Here is a 17,700-nt window from a genome sequence, read left to right on the forward strand (position 1 = left end):
ATGAAAAGCATTTGAGAAAATGTTCACTACCATATTCAAAGAAGTCAGAAAAAAATAACAGGCATGAGTTGCCTATTTTTTCTTTAGAGTGAAGAAACACACATTGATTCCTTTGAGGAGTGCCATGATTGCAGTGCTTGTGGCAAGAGCTTTCTGAAATTTAGATACAGGTCTATGTTCCTAACTCATTCCAAGGACTATTCCATATTCCCACAGTGTTGCTGAATGTTGAACTTTGGTCACTGCAGCTGTGCCCAAAAGCAATGACACTGCCATATTCATGCTCCTTACATTGAAAGTTCTGTACTTTTTAAGCATTTGATTAGTGCCCTCTACACATGAAATCCACAGAAATATTTTTTTCCTGCGGTCAGTTAAAAGTAAAAGAAAGCAGGAGAGGAAGTGAAAGTAATCAAGGGAGAAGAATAAGGCTGTCAATAGAGGGTAGAGGTGTAAATGAGAGAAACAAGTGAGAAACAGCTACTAGGACTTAGGGACTTCCACTAGGTTCAGTTGAGCTGAAATAGGATGTCAAAGAAGGACAATGATACATCTAAATACTCTTACTTTTTAGTAGGTTTTTGTAGAACTCACTTCTTAATTATGTACAAACACACAATTATGATATCATTGTTAATACATTTATATGATAGTGGGGATCCCCAAAGTAGTGCTATCAGAAAGTGGTGGAACCTTAAGAGATAGAGTCTAATGAAAGGAAGTCAGATCACTGGAGATGTCTTTGAAGGGAATTTTGGGGCTCCTGGCTTTTATCCCCTGGCCCCTCTCTCCAAGCCACCCTGAGGTAAGAAGTTTCCTCTGTTTTATTCTCCCACCATGATGCACTGCCTCACCACAAGCCCCAAAGCAATAGAGCCAAGCCACCACTGACTTAAACCTCTGAGACTTCAAACCAAAATAAACTTTCCTTCTTAAAAGTTGATATTTATATCAGGTATTTTGTTACAGTAATGCAAAGCTCACAAACAACTTCTATCTTTTCTTTTGAGTTTTGCCTTTATGCTTTATACCAGGAACAAATGCCTTTCTCTAGATGGTATTCACCTTAAACTCAGTAGTGCATAAATGCCTCAGGATATTAAATACATAGATTGGTTTGTAACTATATCTTCTTTTACAAGTAAAGAAAAAAAATAGAATCTTTCAAATTCCCTGATATCTAATTAGAGAAGTGTGTTTATATTTTAATACATATAAGTAAACATTGGTCACAGAGGAAGTTTTGAAAGAAATATTATAGTACAAAGTTTGAGATAATAGTGGGCTATCAATTTGAAATTATTTAACACATTTCTTGAAGGAAATACGATTATTTCAGAGCATTCCGTAAATTTGCCTAGAAACATGTCTAGTCTTATCCCAGTGTCTCTTTTAGACCCAGAAACCTGTGGTATTGAAAACTTCCTTGTTTGGCTTGTATTTAGTTTAACAAAAATTAAGTCACACACACACACAAAAAGTCACACAAAATATTTGACATTTGACATTTAGGTGGGCACTTTCATTTGAATCTTTATTCTCTTATTTACTAGTTGCTTAAATTATCGCATCAACTAGGGTCATTGTGAGAATTAAATTAGTTAATGCATCTAAAATGCCTGGCAGATAATAAGTGCTCAATAAGTGGTTGCTGTGGTAACAGTTATGGAAACTGTGAAGCTCTTTCAAGTCCTTCTCTATCCTTCTTTACTCTTTTTTTTTTTCTAAAAAGGTAAAGCTCCTGGAATGACCCAGTGGCCTTGGACTCTGAGATGCTCAACACTGGGGTTAAAGGAACAGGCACAAAGGAATAGCATGAGCAAAATCCTGGGACCATAGGAATGGTTAATACGATGTCCTAGAAAGGCAGATGATCTCCACTGCAGAGGGTAAGCGGGCAGGGTGCCTAATGATGGAGGAGAAGTGGGAAGGGACAGATCACAAGTCTTACATCCATATGACGGAGTCTTTTCTTTATCCCAAAGACACTCAGAAATCATTGAAGGATTTTTATGCTGGAAAATATATGAATACTAGATTATTGTTTGACTACAGTGTGGAAAACAGATACAAGGAGGTGAAAGTAGGGATCAAATAATGAGTTAAGAGGTCTCTGCAGTGTCTAGGTAGGAAAAGCATTGTCTACAATCCTGCTGTGGGAGATGAAGAGATGCTTTGGGGAGCTGCCCCACATTACTTAATAAATTATTACACTAGGAAATGAATTCCGTAATAAGCATTGTTTTTCCTCATTGCAGCCTCATTTCTAGCTAAATCAATTGTCTCCGGTTGTCATCACCTCAACAAGCCCTTTGCTCAAGCAATATACTTGTGCACCTTTATAAAACTCAATATTTCACTAGACCAAATAAAAATCAAAGCAACCCTCATAAAGAAAAGTCTTTGAAACAGAGATTAAAAATTGTAAATTATAGAATGAACAACAGAGAGAATCTTGTGTCCAAATGTGCTCATTGCCGGGTAAACAGAAACATTTTGTGGAAAAAGCCAAATGGATTTTTAATTACTTGACCTACTTTTAAAGTTAACTGTAATTTTTATTTGTTGTATAAACATCTATTGAATTTATTGAGTGCCTGTTTTGTGCAAATTTCTATAAGTGACACTGTAAAGGCTAATTTAAGTTTTCTAACATAGAATAACTATAACATTTACTATGACCTTTTAATTTCTTTCTTCCGTTGGTGCCGGGGACTGAACTCAGGCCCTTATGCAGTCTAGGCACAAGGCACTCTACCACAGAGCCACATTCCCAGCCCCACAATCTTCATTATGACTTACTAGAAACCATATTGTATAGTTTATAAAAAAAAATATTTTGAGTTTTGTCGGATGGACATTGTAATTTCAGCCTTTCCATATGGTTTAGTGAGTCTCAATTTTCTTATCTATAAATGGAGATGATAACACCCACTTTGAACTGTGGAGACTGGAGAAAATAAAGTATGTTCAATGTCTAGCATCGTACCTAAATGACAATAAGAATTATCCATATTTAGCAAACTAACAGATCAATGATTAAATCTGAATTTGAGACCCAAGCCGTCTCTGTTTTAGAAATGGACACTTTAGTAACACACTATTGGATATAAGATCTGAAGGGGATGTGCCAGAAATGGTAGGAAAAGAGGGTAAAATGAGTGGGGATGGAATCAGGTAGCATTTCTGTGTGTTTCCACACCTGAGATTTTTTTATAATAATAATATTGAAAACTTATGTGTTAAAGAATTCACTTGAATGAAGGGTTACAACCTCTGAGAATTGCACTAATCTCACCCGTGGAAGCTCTTTAAAGTAGAATGTAAGGTAAACATAAAATGATTTAACATGGATAGGGTCAAAAAAGTTTTAAAGAGAAGCAAGGACTCAGAATTACACTCTCTCTTTTAAAAGCGTAACATAGTTGCTACAGACTTTCCTAACCTTCAGAGTCAGGATTTAAGGCCAGACAAAAGGGCAAAGATGATTCAAAACCAGTGGATTAATTTACTTTTAGCCAATTATAATTAATATCACATCAAGGCTGTTTACATTGGGGCTGTCACCCATATGCATTAGCACTAGGTTAATGTGCAAACCGTGAACTAAATGATAGCTTGCATAAATCTCCTCTATTGTCAGATAGCAAAGTCCATTGCCCTGTCCTTCCTTCCTGGGAATAACCTTTGATCTTCAGATCAACAGTGAAAATAATTACTGACTTTGGCCAAACCAGGCTTAGTCATTTCAGTCCTGAGTTGCTGCACAGCTGGAGGCAGATGTGCAGGTCTCTGCACAGATCCTAAAGGATCATCCCCAAGCGTTTATATCATGCTTGTCATTCGTTTATCAGAGGCCAAATGTTTTTTCAAACGTGTGTAAAACATTCTCAGAATTTCAAACAATAACAAATCAGAGCTGAATGTGGCCAAAATGCAAAAAGGAAATCTCCCATCTGTCCAAATGAAACAATTACATTATCAGAAAACAAGAGCTGAAAACTATGCACACATACAATATAATAATAATTATTATTTTTAGGAAAATAGTCAGCACCAATTTAATATTTTCTGTGAAATTTATATTTGTGGTTAACTTTAAATGTTATTTGTTCAAGGAAGATCATTTATTGATTCGATAAGTATTATTCAGAGAATTAATTCCTACGCAGGGCATGAGTATTCAGTTCTTGGAATTGAAGATACAATCTGAACAAGACAATCCATGACTCTACAGGCTCAGATGCAGACCACCATATGCTACTGAGAATCGACAGACAATACATGAATAAATAAACAACTTGTTTTCAAGCAGTGACTGATCTAGAAAGAAAATTAGAAGAGTATGTTAGTGGGGGTGATGAGGTTCCTGGCCAGGGAAGGCCTCCCTCCCTGGGATTAGTATCTTCTGATATAAGAATAGGAGAGAGACTCAATCTGGGGAAAATATGGGATTTAAAACTAGGCAGAATGAGCAGCAAGTACATGGTTCCCAGGAGGGACTGTAAGTGTCATCCTTCTTCAGAACGACCAAGAAATCCACACAAGAGGAGCCAACAAGTTCAGAGGACAGGGCAGACACCGGTCTTCACGGTGCCTCGCCAGTTATGGATAGCAGTTTTGTTTGGTTTTAAACATATTTGGTGTTTCTAAGAATATTTTGAAGCTTTTCCCACAGGGAACATTGATATGGAAATGCTACAATTCTCTTTTTGGTAAGTTAATAAATGTAAGGAAAAATCAGTATCATCAGGCCCAGACTAATATTTTACAACATCAACAAGGAGAAAAAGAAATGCATAATTTGTTTTGAAAAAGAAATATATAATTCAAGGCAATTGTTAAAACATCTGACCAAAAGGTACATTCAGTTTAGATTTCAGAAATGTAAAAAACCTTTGGGACTGACTTTTTTACTTTTTACTGAATTTGGCTCCTGGATTATCTGATTTGACAGCACTGATTTTACTCAGGAACCACACAGACACAGACTAAATAAGTTTGGGGCATTTCAGGAAACCCATTGTTTCTACTCCAGTTGTTCACTGCAGTTGAGTCCTGTTCTGGCTCTCCTGAGAGAACCTTCCAGAGGTTATAGCTTCTTTGAAACTAGTGCATGATTAACAATTTTTTTTTAAACCTGAGCAATAAGTTCCCAAATAAATTAATAATATTTTACTAAAGAATTCATTCAATGATATCATTTAGCAGTCTAAAACTAATGATTTAATTCTTATTAAAGCATGCTGCATGATTTATAAAAATGAGAAAAAATACATTAAAAAATCTCACATTAATTTCATCATACAGAGAGAACCATGGTTAAAATTTTGGTTTCTCCTTACAAATATTAAGTCTTTTTAGAATCAGTCTACCTACTTTATTATCTCCTGTATCCTTTGTTTGTTGGTTGATTGGTTTGTTTTATTTACTATGAGTGGAGTTTTGTATTCTCCTAAGGTATTAAACTGTAACCTACTTATGAAACACAGTTTATATAACCAATACCCTACTACCAGACCTTAAAATTATTTAAAATTTTTCCTTTTATAAAAAAAAATGTTTTAAAAACTTCTTAGTACATATATGTTGGGCCACTTTAGTCCAGGTTTTAAGAGTAAACAATTAACTAGGTTTATAGGAGCTAAAAGAACATACTGGTGCTAATTAGACATTTTTTGTTTTGTTTTTAAACTTGGATAATTTAATTTGGCAATCAACATGATTATTCCTTTGGTTGTTGATCTGATGACACCCTTGAATATACACCTAATAAGTGCATGAGTGAACCAAAGTGTTTTTGGTTTTATTGTTTTTGTTTGGTTTTGTCTTGTCTTTTGGTTTGATTGGTTGGGTTGGGTTTTGTTTCCTTTCCTGTTGATATCAAGTTCAGACATTGGACTATAGGCATATAAGAACTGGATCACATAGCTCAAATTTTTCTCAAAGAGAGATCACTAAAATAGAGGAAAAGGACCAGGGGATGGGAGGAGAAAAGAGGAGGGAAGCACTGGGGAGTGATGTGGCCAATTTTTATTGTTATATTGTGCACATGTACAAATAGGTAACAACAAATGCCATCATTATGTACAACTATAAAAAATATATATACCAATAGAAAAGTATGGGAAAGCAAAAACCACTGAGGTTTAATAAGTGACTAATTTTACTAGGATAATTAGTGTAGCCTTCTTACCTTGGGGAAATCTGGGCAGAACTCTCAGGGAGGAGGAAAGCATGAGACACTTTATTCTCTTTAGAACTGAAACCATGGTTGTACACTGCCTTCTCAGAAAACTGAATCTCAGCTGCATGAACAAACAGGATGCTGGCTGATTCTTTCTTTAGTTTTGAGAAAGCCAAACAGTCCTGAATTCAGTTATTAACTATGGGTATTTTTTGTTTGCTTGCTTATTTTTAAACAGATTCAGATACACAATTTTTTAAAGAAAATTATTTTATTAAAAATTTCTTCAATAAAGGGAACAAAAAAGGCTGTGAAATCCCTTCGGTTAACTTCATGATTAGAAGCCCAGCTAGCATGGGGAAATATAAGGGGAAAATCTGACCAGTTTGACCCTTTCTTCATATTGCCAATCTTTTTCAACCACTGTCAAGATCAATTAGTCAGAATGTTTCCTATATTGGAAACCCCTACATTAGAAAATTCTTTGGTTTTCAGCTTATGCCTTACTTGTAGACTTTCACACCACATGATCCTGGAGCACAGGGCTGGGCTCCAAAGGATGTGTTCTTGCAGTGGAACTTCCCTTGAATTTTAGCCAAAGCTTAGTATTCTTTTGCCCTTAACCTCAAGCTGGGCCAGTGAGATTTCTTTTTTTAGGAATCTGAGATTCTTGTATCCATCTGGGTGAATTCTTTTAAGGCAGCAGTTTTCAACCGAGAGTGACTTTGTCCCCAAAGGAACATTTGGCAATATATCAAGACATTTTAGATTGTTCTCAAAAGGGACATTGGCACCAAGTGGATAGAGAGGTAAGGGACACCACTAAATATCCTACTATTGCCAGGACAGTGCTCACAACAAAGAGGTATCCCATGTCCTAAAGGTTGTTAGCTCTAAGGTTGAGAAACAATGGTATAAGGTAAGAAATGTATGTTTAATCTTTAGAACCAGAGATGTGTGTTTTATTCTGTGTCCTGGAGAGCAGGAGTAGCTGGTCTACGAAAAGAGAGAGAGAGAGAGAGAGAGAGAGAGAGAGAGAGAGAGAGAGAGAGAGAGAGAAGAAACAATTTCTCAAGGGAAGCAGACAGGAAAATTAAAGCTCCCTAGCCCTGGCTCCCTTGATATTAATGAAATGACAGCATTCCTCTCTCTGCTCCCAGGAATAATCCATGGTATTCTTATATTAATTCCAATTTATACCAGCTTCCTGCTTCTTGCTCCTGCTTTGGATCTGTCATGAGAAATAGTTCTGAGAAAATGGACTTGTTATGCAGAATGTAAATGGAGGATTGGGATTACTGTTTAATGCACAAACAAAAGAAATGCAAAAAGAAGCTGGTTGCTTTGGTTTGCTCCTGTAATTCTAACAACTCTGGAGGCTGAGGCAGGAAAATCTCAAGCTCAAGACCAGGCTCAGCAACTTAGCAAGATCATGTCTCAAAATAAAAAATAAAAAGGACTGGGGATGCCTAGTACCAAGACAAAACAAAATGCAAAAAGGAAAATCCCAACTCCAAGAGCAAAATTATCTACATTGGAAAGTGGAAGGAACAATTAAATAGTAGAGGGATATTAAATGTAAAAAAAAATGCATTTACAATAGATTTAAGTTCTTTGAAGGTAATAGAAATAAATTATTATGAAAGTATGAAGGGAAGAATGTTCCCCTTATTTTAAATCAGTTAACTGTCTGGACTTCAATTATCTCATATATAATTGGGGTTATAAAAAGTACACATTGAATTATTTCATTTGAAATGAAAGAAAACCAACTCAACTCTATTTTATGAATGATTTGTAGCACAGTTCTAGCATACCCTGAATTAGAAGAGCGCTGAGACTTAAGTGAACCTGAAACTAGCAAAATTTTGTCAGGCTTATGTTTTTTATTTTCCCTCTTGCTCCAGAATCTCTGGTGCATTCATTTTTTAAAATAATGGTTTTCTTGAGATATGATCTATGAACCATAAAGTTTATGCTTTTAAAGTGTAAATTCAATGGTTCAATATATTCATTAGTTTGAGCAACCATTACCACGAGGAATCTGAGATTCTTGTATCCATCTAAGTGCAATCCTTTACGGAACTCGTCATCTTCATCAATCCAGATGAAATCCCAAAACTAGTAGCGGTCACTTCTCATTCTTCCTCCAGTGATAGGCACCCATGGATATGCTCTCTGTTCCTAAGGATTTGACTCTTCTGGATATTTCATATAGACAGAATCATATAATATGTGGCTATATGCATTTGGCTTCTTTCACTTAGATAATATTTTCAACGTTCGTCCATTTGTAGTATGTATCATAGGTATCTCCTTCTAATCTCTGCTTCATGCCTTTTCTCTCTGGAGACCAGATGCCTCAGCTGCTCTGGTTTTCAAGGCGGGAAATATTTCTGCACCACTCCCCTCATAAGTCTGGGGCTTACCTTCTTACAGATTCACTCACTTAACAGAGAATGGCTGAACTCTCTGGAACACAGTGCAGAAAAAAGAACTCTGATTGGTTAATTTTGATAATTCTCTTTTATTTTTATTTTTGATGCATTACAATTACACGTAACAGTGAGCTTTGTTGTTATATAATCAATCCTACATGCACACAACATAGCAGTATTATTTGCTTAATTTCATTCCTCAGTACAAATAACAGAACATTTATGATTCTTTGATATAAAATAGAAGGTGATTATTTTTTAAAAAAGGCCTTTTGTATTCACATAGTCTTATCAGTTACTGTATGGCAAGATACTTAAAGGAGTTGTTGAATGTGAAATTTGATCCCCAAAAAGTATAAAAAGAAAGAAAAAGTCTGTGTTTTCTGTGTTAGAAAGCAAGAATATATACTTAACAAAACACCATAAAATGGTTAAAAGAAAATTAAGCAACAATCTGGGAGAACATACTTGTAACTTGTATAGCTAAGAATTACTGTTCTGAATATATGTTTAGAATTTCTACAAAACAACAAGAAAGCATAAAACACCTCCCTCCCATTATTGTATGTAAAATAAAAATATTAGTGTTAAACTTGCTCTAATAAGTGGTCCATCTTATTAGGAAAATGAAAATTAAAACCACAAGGAAATGTCACTTCACACCCATCATTTCCAAGTGCTGGTGAAGATATATATTAATAGAAATTCTTTTACTGTTGCTGGTGTGAGTGAAAAAATCATGCAAAATATTTTAAAAACCATGTGTATTTCATTGTAAGGTTGCACATGCACATGGTATCTATCCAAGTATGCTTACCACTCAAGGGTTACCCTGCTGGAAGCTCATGCACATATTTACCAAAAGATATGTAGACTAATTTTTATAGCAACAATGTTAATAATAGCATCACAAACAAGAGTCAACCAATGAACCAAACAAAATATCCCTTAACCCTCAAATCCATCAACAATAGAAATGAACAAAAAACTTTCTCACAACAGGTTGACTATCAGAACAAGGGTGTCACAAAAACCACTACTAAATCAAAGCCAAAATGGAAAAGGAAAAGATTAATTTCAACAGACATATAGTTTGGGATAAGTCCACCAATGCTGGCTATCTGATCTTCAAATGTTTAATTGAATAAAAAGGGCCATTGAAAAAAATTAATGAAGGAAGCTGCTGAGATGAGAAAGGGCTCCTGAAAAACTCACAAACTGAAAGCCAAGCATCAGAGTAGAATTACCATTGGCATCTTCCTGTGGAAATATAGACCAATAAATATTATGCGACTACTATTGACACCCCAGGACACAGTGATTTATCCAAAATATGACTATAGGCACATCTTATGCTGACTACTATCTGATTGTTACTGCTAATTATGCTAAATTTGAAGCTGGTGACTTCAAGGACACAGGCGTGTAAGCATGCCTTTCTGGCTTCAACACTGGGTACAAACCATCTGATTGTTGGGGTTAACAAAATGGATTTCACTTAAGACATTGATCAACTATTTTCCCCACCTCTAGTCAGAAGAGATTAAATGAAGTCATTAAGGAAGTAGAAAAATAAGACAATCTTAGGCAACATTAAATTAGAATCTTGAAGACTTGCCACCTGTAAGTAAAACAAGTAAATTCAGTATTATGGTTAACTGGTTTTTGTAAGAGTGCTAGCTAATTTGATAAGAAACTGCTATGGTATAAGGTTCTTGATTTTTGTCTTTGTCTTTGTTTTAAGCTATGATGATGCCTATAAGATTTACGTTTTGTTGTTTTTAATTTAGACATGTTTATTTTCATTCACTTTGGCATATATTTAATGATTACAAAAATTATTATTGCCCAAACAGACAAGCATGGAGAGAGAAAATCAGAATGAGTTAGGAATTTTTCATTTTTACAAAATGGATGACTGTTCCAAATTTGCAACATTTTCTGTAATGATAACTGGCCAAACATATATATGTTGCCAAAGATATTTGATGGTGGGGAATGAGAAACATTTTACATGACTTTCAAGCTAAATATAGTGTCTTTAAAAGGCATAGTAAAACAAAATTTTAAAAAGTCCTATTAGAAAATGTTTTTATTATTACAAGACTTTATGGTAAAAAATTATGTGCATTATCTGCAAAAATTATAGATGTATCATATTAAAAAACCTTGTGAGAAAGATATTTATTAACTACTTTAAAAATATTTCAAATATAGATTATCAGGGGATTTTTTTTTTCCTGCAGTGCTGAATGCTGGGTATCGAACCCAGGGCCACATACATGCTAGGCTTGCTCTACCACTGAAATAGACATCCAACCCTATCAGTAGTTTTTTTTAAATAAATTTATTAAAATTATTAAAATGTTACAACTTCAAAAAAGTTTGCAAGAAAAACAGATTGGCATCAAACACTATGGAAATAAACCAGCCAACTGTGACAAATTTTTGAACTGATATAAATTGTGAATTGTCTTTCTAGCTATGACAGTATCAAAACCAGGCTTGATTAAAAAAATATTTGTAATCAAAAATTAAAATAACAAAATAAATTCAATTGCATTGCACTCACAACAATATTAGTATTGACAATGATTTCTACCACTAACTAGATAAAATAAATTTAAATTTCACTAAATATCATTTATTTCAAATATATTTTGAATTTATCAATTTATTTCAAAATTTTATCAATTTTCAAACTTATCAAATTACATTACTCTTGTAAATGTATGTTTATATATTTAATATAGATATAAATGTGTAATATATATATATATATATATATATATATATATATATATATATACATATAAATGTTACTGTATAATGTTTATAGTCTGTTATCCCAGTAGTTTATGTTTATCCTTTATATATAATATACATATTTACATATTCATGCTACAAAACTTTGTTTTTATTTCTTGTTTTTATTTTAAATGATACACATTAACATAAAAGGTATACACATTAATGGAGTACCATGTAATGTTAGATACATGTACAAATCACATAATATTTAAATCACATAATATTTAAATTTATCTCCTAAAATATTTATCATTTCTTTGTGGTGAAAATTTTCAAAACTATTTCTTCTAGCTTTTTAAAAGGTGCGCTTCATTATTGGTACCTACAGTCACCAACTACAACAGTATCCCAGAGCTTCTTGCTTTTAACTGTGATTTAGTACCCACTAATTAACTTTTTCCCACCTCCCTTCATCCTCTCCTTCCACACACACTGTCCCAGGCCTCTGGTAACCACATTCTACTCCCAACTTCTATGAAGTCAACTATTTTTACATTTAGATCACATAAATGATGTGATCGTCAGCCGCTTATTACTGTGACCAAAATTCTTCACAAGAACAACTTAGAGGAGGAAAAGTTTATTTTGGCTCATAGTTTCAGAGGTTTAGTCCGTGGTTGGCCAGCTCCACTGCTCTGGGCCCAAGATAAGGCAGGACTCATGGCCAAAGGGCAAGGCAGAAGAAAGCTGCTCACTGAATGGTAGCTGAAAAGTGGGGGTGGGGTGCTGGTAAAATGAACCTTTCCAGGGTGTGCCCCCAGTGATCCACCTCCTTCAGCTCTGCACCACCCATCTACAGTTACTACCTAGTTAGTCCACTAAAACTAGTTAGGTTACAGCTCTCACAGTCCATTGATTTCACCTATGAATATCCATGCATTAACACAGAAGCTTTGGGGCAATATCTCATACCCAAGTCATAACAAGTGAGATCATGCAGTACTTGTCTTTGTGTGCCTCACTTATTTCACTTAACATAGTGATCTCCAGTTCTATCCGTGCTTTCACAAATGACAGGATTTCATTCTTTTTATGGCTGAATAGTATTCCATTGTAAATATATACCACATTTTCTTTATCCTTTCACAAATTGATGAACACTTAGGTTGTTCCTATTTCTTGGCTATTGTGAATACAGCAGCAGTGAACATGGGAGTATAGATATCTCTTTGACATAGTGATTTCATTTCCTTTGGATATATACCCACTTGTGGTATTGCTGGATCAATGTAGTTCTATTTTTAATTTTTTGAAGAACACACATACTATTTTTCCATAATGGCCTGTACTAATTTATATTCCCATCAAGAACGTGCAAGGATTCTCTCTTCTTCCTATCCTTGCCATCACTTATTATCTTTTGTCTTTTTGAGAGATATTTTTACTGGGGTAAAGTGATGTATCATTATGGATTAGATTTGCATTTCCTTGATGATTACTGATGGTGAGAATTTTTCATGTCCTTCTTGACCATTTGTATGTCTTCTCTGGAGTAGTGTCTGTTTAGATTGATTGCCCACATTTTAATCAAGGTCCTTTTTTAAAAAAAAAAATTTTTCCTATTGAGTCTCTGTAGTTTCTTACATTTGCTGCCTAGCAACCCCTTTTCAGATGTACACATTGCAAATTTTCTTCCATCCTGTAAGTTGTCTCTGAACTCTGTTGATTGTTTCTTTGGCTGTGCAGAAACTCTTTAGTTTGGTATAATCCCATATGTCTCCTTTTGCTTTTGTTTCATGTGCTTTTGGGGTCTTATCCCAATAGTCATTGCCCATTCCCATTTCCTGAAGTGTTTCCCTTGTGTTTTCTTCTAGAAGTTTCCTATCATACATTTAAGTCTTTAATTCATTTTGAGTTGATTTTTCTTTTTTATAACTGGTGAGAGACGGGAAGCTAGCTTCACTCTTCTGCATATGGATATTAGATTTTCCAGAACCATTTATGAAAAAGACAATCCTCTCTCCAATGCACATTCTTAACGGCTTTATTGAAATCAGTTGCTATAGATGCCTGGGTTTCCTTCTAGGCTCTCTATTCTGTTCCTTTTGTCTATGTGTTTGTTTTTATGCCAATATCATAGGGTTTTGATTACTACAACTTTGTAGTATGTTTTGAATTCAACTTGCACAATGCCTTCTGCTTTGTTTTGTTTTGTTTTCCTTCACAGTAGCTTTGGCTATTCAGCATTTTTTGCAGTTCCATATAAATCTTAGAGTTGTTTTGCTAGTTCTGTGAAGAATGCCATCAATATATTGAAAGCGATCGCATTGAATCTATAAATCACTTTGGGGAGCAGGCTATTTTAACATTATTGATTCTTCCAATGTTTGAACTTGGGATATCTTTCTATTTTTTCTGTCCTTTTCAATTTTTTCATCAATGTTTTGTAATTTTCATTGTATATATCATTCACAACTTTCATTAAATTTATTCCTAGATATATAATTTTTCATTATGCTTCCAAATGTTTGTAATAAGGGTAGCTTATTTTTAAAACTTTGGATTACAATGGTCTTAAAAAATCTATCATTATATGAATTATCAGTGTGAATTTCTTGTCCTTCATCATATAAATGGGGCAAGAGTATTAGCCCTCATGTTAATTATACAGCATTAGAGTTCCACATTCTTTGTCACACAAATCTGTGTTTCTATACAACTTTGTGAGGCTATTGTTTTAAATGTTCATATAGTTTTTTTTTTTCTTTGACCTGAGTTTCTAATCATTTGCATAAATTTGCACATATTTTTCTGGTTTTTCAATATTCAACATATCAGCTATTAAATAATACATTATGCTGGCTATATTAGTGATTGAAACTCTAAACAGAAAGAAAATTAATTTAGAAAAAAATGAATAACTCTCAGTATATGAACTGTAAAACTGTGGTTTTAGGTTCTTTGTAGTTCCAAACCTTGCAAAAACACTTTCTGTTCATCTACAAGAAACATCTCCTTTTCCTGGCAAACATTTGGAGACCCAGAAGATGTACCGACTAATGGATGAAATTTCCCCTTTATTCCTCAGCCACACATAGGCCTTCTATTTTTCTCTCGCCTTCTAAATTTTCTTAGGTTTTTATTATTTTAACCACAATAAATTGTCTACCTCTTATTATATAAATTTGTAAGAAATAATACAAAATCATTTTTGAATGATGAGTTATATGCTCATTATTCCTCATGTGTTTCAGAAAAAGTGTTCGATAAAACAGTACTACTTCGATATTCTCTATAGTAAAAAAGTTCCATTGTCCATAAACTAGTTTGATACACAATAAATATTACATTTCCTTACTGGAAAACCAAAATGCACATCCACCCAAGAATTTCTACTACAAATAAATATGTTTAAATTTCTTAATTCAGCATTTCCATATATATTTATACTTTTATATATTTAAGACCTCCATTTTTTTAAACACTCATTAATGACCCATGGAAGTGGTTTTCTGTTCAACAATACTCTAGAAAATACTTTGTTTTGACATTTCTGTTGTTAAATGTGCAGCAGACAAAGCAATCAAGAGGAAGAGCTATAATTATACTTATGTTATTTAGTGAACTATGTTGCAGCTAAAGTAAAGGAAATGAATTCTAAATACTTAAATTATTTACCTACGTAGAACTATGTCATCTGTTCATATTAAAAACATATGCTCCAAATTAAGAAGTAAATTCTATTCCATGTACATTTTTAGAGGAAAAAGGGTTTCACTGACTGCTGAAGAATGGCCATAATATATAAACTAAATAAATTTGCTTTAAATTAATTAAGTCAACAGAATTTATAAATTCAGCTCAACAATTGTATATTGCCCTCCATAGTGTTAGCCATCATGATTTCAGCATCTGATGCTATTATGTTAAATATCTCCAGGGAAAGTACTCCAACCACAAAAGAAAATCATTCTTATATTTTCATTTTTTACCTCAAGGAGCATTGTGAAGTTGACCACCAATTTCATTTCTTAAAATTGAGTTTTAATTTTCTTGCTCTATCTTTCTAAAGAAAATATACTCTTAAAAGGTCTAAATTTTTTGCTGCTGAGGTTCTCAGAACATCATTGGGTGAGTATACAAAAGTAATTGTCGTTAATAATATTCATTTCAAAACAAAATTTGACATTTGAAAATAATTTATTTGAAAATAATCTAACTCCTTTAATGTAGTTGCCATGCTAAAGGTGCTTCTATGAATTTAGTCATGAACATATTAAACATTTGAAATAGTCCTGAGATTAAGTATTTTGGTGACCAAAATAAAGCTATTTAAAGAAAAAAAAATATCCTTTAGGCAGCTAAGATGCTAAAAATGTTGTAAACAATGGGTCATCTTTATTCATTTATTCAAAAAGATCAATTTTCTATATAATTAAATAGAATTCGCAAGAATGAAAGATTCTTAGAAAATCTCTGTGTCTCGCCAGCTGCATAGGCTGAGGAGATGAGCTAGGTTCAAAAGAGCTGGGTGCACCATTAAACTAAGAAAACGGCAAAGAAATCACACAATACACGGACATGAGCTTCTCAGGTTGAGAGTGTGACTGCTCTGCCACCTCAAGGGTCCTCTTCCATGGTGGGAGGCAAGAGAGTGTACACCCGGAATCTCTTTATTTTATAGAGGAGGACACACAAAGGAGCTTCTATGGAATGTTCTTCACCAAATGAGGCAGGGGATAGGGATTCAAAAGGGGGGGGGCTGTCCAATACCATTGGGTAACACCCAAGCACAGGGCTAGAGCAAACTTTCATTGCACAGAGCATGGCATGTGATGCCAGACCAAACACCCTCCCTACTCAAGGCTGAGAGAGGATGCTCAGCCCATGGGCAAGGTGGCCTCCCACATGTGTGAATAACAAATCAGCTTAAAGTTTGCTGAAATTTGAAAATTCTGTGAACAGCAAAACAGTTATTTTAGCACCCAAAAAATACCATCTGATGGATGTTTTATCATATGTAAAGAATGATGAGTTGTTTCAAACATGTGACTTCCAAGGCAGGAAGGCTGGAATAGACACAAAAAACATCAGAATATGACCCATAATGCTTTGGGACTTTATACAACCTATAGAGACACAGGCCAGGTGCATTAATAGAGATTCTGCAAACACTTAATCTTTACTTCTGTGAAAACCTTCAACACGTACAAAAGAAAGAAGTACCAGACACCATTTTACCTTTGAATTATCTATCTCTAAGGGATTCTCTGTATAGAAGGATGAGGAGGAGGAAGAAAAGCAGAGTTGGGACAAGAGAGAGAAAATAGCTTTGTACAGACTTTTGGAAACCTCTCTTCCACTTTTTGGAAACAGCCTTCCACATAGCTTTCTTTCCTGTAAAAGTATTGTTAATAACATACTTACATTATTAACATAAATATAGACTAGACCTGAATAGGATATTTAGTAAAATAAAGCTTCTGAGTAGCAAACGGGAAGAAAAAAGTTGTTCATAAAAACTGGGAGATGCAGCACTCTTTTCATGCATTCAGGAGTCCCGCATATTTATTTTGATACTTAGCTTGTTGGCTTTCTGGATTAATTATTAATGGTGTTTTCCCTGGATTTTAATAAAATCCATAGCTACTTCCTGTTTCTCTATGCACAGCACTATCATTGTGTGAATTTTCAATAATTTATAGTTTAGTTTTAGCCAAATTAGTTTTACATTTTTAAATTGAGAAGACTAATGACCTGAAGTCACACTCTATATTCGTTTTTGTATGTTTATGTGCACAGTCACACGTACTGAAATGTAGAATGATTGTAAATCATGGCAAGATAGAATGCACTGAGGCGTATACTGTAGCACCTGTGATCTATCCAGTGTGACCGTGTCTTAAAAAATACCAGTTGCACAAAGAAAAGTGCTAACTTGTTTGAGAAATACTCTCTTGATTTTTAAAAATCACATTCTGTAATCTAGTCTTTCCTGTCTTAAAAGAAAATGTAGGTCATAAATGTAAAAGTAGAGCTTTAATCAAACTTGATATTTTGGCCAAGAGTCACATTTGGGAAGGGAGGTGGGGTCATTCATTCATTAGGTCCCAGAGGATGAGCAGAGAATAAGTATTTACCAAAAGTTGTGAGGGAGACTGAAATAAGAGAAGTTTAAAGAGTCAAGAATTGAGTTGGAAGCAGAGTTTAGTAATGAGTCCAAATCAAGGGTCAAGGGAACATAACAGAAAGTAGGAAATAAGTGGGGAACATAGATAGACGCAAAGCAAGCAGGGCTTACAAAAGTTCATGTTATGTGGGTGC

This window comes from Marmota monax, unplaced genomic scaffold (assembly GCF_021218885.2).
Source record: "Marmota monax isolate L192 unplaced genomic scaffold, Marmota_monax_Labrador192_F-V1.1 WCK01_AAM20220418_F8-fsc00247, whole genome shotgun sequence".
Taxonomy (NCBI): domain Eukaryota; kingdom Metazoa; phylum Chordata; class Mammalia; order Rodentia; family Sciuridae; genus Marmota; species Marmota monax.